We start from the raw sequence: 5000 nt of genomic DNA, 5'->3' as shown, positions 1-5000 counted from the left end.
GGCTATTGCTATGGTTCTGCATGCTGCGGCATTTGTGGGCGATGCTTCTTCATGGATGCTTATTCGGTGACTGTTGGGGGCGCTGCCTGAAACGGGGGACGAAGGACACCTGCACTCGTGCGGGAGTCTCTCTGAACCTTGCTTGGGGGGCAATCTCGGTGGGATCCGGGTGGGTGTTTGTGCGGGGTATATGCTTCTTCATGGATGCTTGTTCGGTGACTGTTGGGGGCGCTGCCTGAAATGGGGGACGAAGGACACCTGCACTCGTGCGGGAGTCTCTCCGAACCTTGCTTGGGGGGCAATCTCGGTGGGATCCGGGTGGGTGTTTGTGCGGGGTATGCTTCTTCATGGATGCTTGTTTGGTGATTGCTGGGGGCGCTGCCCGAAATGGGGGACGAAGGACACCTGCACTCGTGCGGGAGTCTTTCCGAACCTTGCTTGGGGGGCAATCTCGGCGGGATCCAGGGGGGTGTTTGTGCGGGGGTATGCTACGGTGCCTAGGCATGCAGCACCATGTCGGAAACTCGGAATGTGTGGGCTTATGCGGTGCGATCCATTGCTTCATATGGCTATTGCCATGGTTTTGCATGCTGCGGCATTTGTGGGCGATGCTTCTTCATGGATGCTTGTCTGGTGACTGTTGGGGGCGCTGCCTGAAATGGGGGACGAAGGACACCTGCACTCGTGTGGGAGTCTCTCCGAACCTTGATTGGGGGGCAATCTCGGTGGGATCCGGGTGGGTGTTTGTGCGGGGTATGCTTCTTCATGGATGCTTGTTTGGTGACTGCTGGGGGCGCTGCCCGAAATGGGGGACGAAGGACACCTGCACTCGTGCGGGAGTCTCTCCGAACCTTGCTTGGGGGGCAATCTCGGTGGGATCCGGGTGGGTGTTTGTGCGGGGTATGCTTCTTCATGGATGCTTGTTCGGTGACTGTTGGGGGCGCTGCCTGAAATGGGGGACGAAGGACACCTGCACTCGTGCGGGAGTCTCTCCGAACCTTGCTTGGGGGGCAATCTCGGTGGGATCCGGGTGGGTGTTTGTGCGGGGTATGCTTCTTCATGGATGCTTGTTTGGTGATTGCTGGGGGCGCTGCCCGAAATGGGGGACGAAGGACACCTGCACTCGTGCGGGAGTCTTTCCGAACCTTGCTTGGGGGGCAATCTCGGCGGGATCCAGGGGGGTGTTTGTGCGGGGGTATGCTACGGTGCCTAGGCATGCAGCACCATGTCGGAAACTCGGAATGTGTGGGCTTATGCGGTGCGATCCATTGCTTCATATGGCTATTGCCATGGTTTTGCATGCTGCGGCATTTGTGGGCGATGCTTCTTCATGGATGCTTATTCGGTGACTGTTGGGGGCGCTGCCTGAAACGGGGGACGAAGGACACCTGCACTCGTGCGGGAGTCTCTCTGAACCTTGCTTGGGGGGCAATCTCGGTGGGATCCGGGTGGGTGTTTGTGCGGGGTATATGCTTCTTCATAGATGCTTGTTCGGTGACTGTTGGGGGCGCTGCCTGAAATGGGGGACGAAGGACACCTGCACTCGTGCGGGAGTCTCTCCGAACCTTGCTTGGGGGGCAATCTCGGTGGGATCCGGGTGGGTGTTTGTGCGGGGTATGCTTCTTCATGGATGCTTGTTTGGTGATTGCTGGGGGCGCTGCCCGAAATGGGGGACGAAGGACACCTGCACTCGTGCGGGAGTCTTTCCGAACCTTGCTTGGGGGGCAATCTCGGCGGGATCCAGGGGGGTGTTTGTGCGGGGGTATGCTACGGTGCCTAGGCATGCAGCACCATGTCGGAAACTCGGAATGTGTGGGCTTATGCGGTGCGATCCATTGCTTCATATGGCTATTGCCATGGTTTTGCATGCTGCGGCATTTGTGGGCGATGCTTCTTCATGGATGCTTGTCTGGTGACTGTTGGGGGCGCTGCCTGAAATGGGGGACGAAGGACACCTGCACTCGTGTGGGAGTCTCTCCGAACCTTGATTGGGGGGCAATCTCGGTGGGATCCGGGTGGGTGTTTGTGCGGGGTATGCTTCTTCATGGATGCTTGTTTGGTGACTGCTGGGGGCGCTGCCCGAAATGGGGGACGAAGGACACCTGCACTCGTGCGGGAGTCTCTCCGAACCTTGCTTGGGGGGCAATCTCGGTGGGATCCGGGTGGGTGTTTGTGCGGGGTATGCTTCTTCATGGATGCTTGTTTGGTGATTGCTGGGGGCGCTGCCCGAAATGGGGGACGAAGGACACCTGCACTCGTGTGGGAGTCTTTCCGAACCTTGCTTGGGGGGCAATCTCGGCGGGATCCGGGTGGGTGTTTGTGCGGGGGTATGCTACGGTGCCTAGTGTGACGGTCCGCACCTTTGGAATGGCCTAGTGGCATTTTCGTAAATATTTGAAGGTCGGGATCTTCGATCCCGGGCCGTGGGAAGTTCTTAAGAATGTCACTAGGATGGTGCATATCGAATGGCAAGCCAAGATGTGAAGGTTTGCTAGAGAAAACCCCATTATGATTCCTCGCACAAAGTGATATCTATGGGTGCCAGAAAGGAAATGGCTAAATAAGCTCTTTAGGGGGGGTGGTCCGTGTTGGCTCTCCACGGCCCCCGGCTCCGGCTTCGAGCTTGGGCTAAGCGAGCTTCCCATGGGCGACGGCAAGCCATGGGGCGGACATATAGTGCCACGAAGGTGGGCTTATGTCTCCGAGGGACAGGGAGTCCCGAGGACAGTACCGGTAGGCGCTACGACCTGGTACTGCGCGTCACTCCTGTGTCAGAGGCTAAGTGTAGCATTCGCTATGCCGTTTTCTATCGGCTATGCCAAGAACACACGTAGGCCTTTGTTACAAGGTTGTGGCAAATGTGCCAATGAGCGGGGGCTCGGGTTCTGCCTCGCTCAAGAGGGTCGGAAGCTAAATAGGCACGGACGGGGCGACACCGTGCCATCGGGTGACATTCATATGTGGGCTTCCAACCTTGTGTTGCTACCCTGAGGGCATGTTGGCATGATGCTGGTGTGCATGCTCTAGGGTCGGATGCTATTCGAGATGTGCATGGACCAAGGCCCGAGTGAAGAGATGGGTTGCTGGCTAGATCTTGGCACAAGATTGAGTAACAAGCTACCGAGTGGGCGCAAGGCCATCGGGCTAGCTTGCTGAGCGACATGAGCCATGACGACTATGGGAACCTCATGAGCATACAATTGGTATCAGATGGGTCGATATATGAACTCGGATAGTGAAAAGGCTGGCCATGACTGGAGAGTCTTGGCGCCGCACGGTCTATTCCGCTGCATAAAATGTAGGACCGTGACAAGTGGTATCAGAGCCCGGTTTGTCCTGCAATAGGCGAACCGAGGAACGGATGGTATTGGTTGGTGATGCTTGGATCCGTAGAACCCCGATGCTACTGTGAAGGGGGCGTTCTTGCATGGAGCGTGGTTAGTTGTGGCAGCATGCCCAACTTGAATATGATGTGGGGATGTTCACCAAACGAGTACCAGTGTGCGATACAAATATCTTTAACTGGATGCTCGAGCAGCGAGGCAAATGCGAAGTTCATGAATGGGACAAGCATTTGGAATAAGTGACTGGTGCTCAGAAAGGAATTCATGCGTTGTTAAATGAGAGCACAAGCCGTAAGTAGTGCAGTTCTCTTGAATAATTGAGGGCTTGTTAGCCATGTGTTTCTTTTGGGGTATTGGTCTTAAGAATTACAGAAAATACCAAAAATAGGTCCATTTTGACGAAGAGTCTTGACAGCCACAAAGAGTGGGGAAGAAAGAGCAAGCCAGTGCAGCTGGGTGGCAGAGGCCACGTTTGTCCAAGAGAAAAGACAACCTTGTCGAAGCGAATGAGAAGTCAAGACGAGTGGATGCGTGGAGCACTGTAAATTTGCCAGAGGGCAAAACTGGCTCAGAGGAGGAGCCGAAATACAAAAGTGAGCAAGATCGAGGCAAAGAACTAAGGAAGGGACTTAGTTCAAGGTGACACTAGGTGTCAACAGCCGAAATAAGGAGGTCGCAGAAGAGAGGACCTCCATTCAAGATGTGGTAACTCGTCGGGAAGAGGATGCCACTTGCGCAAGGGTTGGCTTTGGAAGCCACAAGGATAAATGCACACTCGAGGGATGTTGTGCATAAATTTGCCTTTGGAGAAGGCAAAGCTAGCTTGAGAATTGCTAGCACATCACCATCGTGGAGATGGAAATTTGAGATGCACACTCGAGGGATGTTGTGCATAAATTTGCCTTTGGAGAAGGCAAAGCTAGCTTGAGAATTGCTAGCACATCACCATCGTGGAGATGGAAATTTGAGCGCGGGAACAAGAGCTAAGAAGGGAAACTTAGCTCGTCACGGCAACAGAGTGCCGAAAATGCATGAAGTGGAGTTCAAGAGAGAGGAGAACTACCACATGAAGAACTCTCGAGTTTGGGTACCGTTGGGATAGTTGACGTAGGGGCACCACCTGAGAGGAGACGGTGTGCTCGATGAGAGGGTCAATGTCACCATCGGATTACTTGGTAGAGTTCGGTCCACGGGAGGACCTTGAAGGCAAGAGAGTGCCTTACTTTGGAGCTCGGGAAGCTATTCGTCCAAGAGGGACAATAAGCGTTGGCTCGGGTGCCAACAAGTGAAGAGAACATTTGTCCAAGGGGGACACGAGTCTGGCTTGGGTGCCAGCGAGATATACAAAAGGCAGAATTCGTCCGAGGGGGACACCATCTGCATATGGAGCTGAAAGTGCGGGGCGAAGCACTAATTTATGCACAAGGAGGTGCATATTTTGAGGAAAGCTTGAGTTTGGGTGAACGCATGCAATAGGTCCTTGGCCAAGTCCAAGAGTGGGCGCGCGAAGGTCGTCACAGAGGGTGATTCTACAGAGGTAGAGGGACGACGTATGCAGGATCTTGAGTTTGAGCCTGAAGAGCTTATGTGGAGGAAAGATGTTACGCGGAGTGCAGGAGTCTTGAGGATAGCCAGCGGGCACGTCGATGAGGGCAT

The sequence above is a fragment of the Ziziphus jujuba genome, chromosome 7, assembly GCF_031755915.1.
Source record: "Ziziphus jujuba cultivar Dongzao chromosome 7, ASM3175591v1".
NCBI classification, from domain to species: domain Eukaryota; kingdom Viridiplantae; phylum Streptophyta; class Magnoliopsida; order Rosales; family Rhamnaceae; genus Ziziphus; species Ziziphus jujuba.
Note: the sequence above shows the minus strand (reverse complement) of the source record.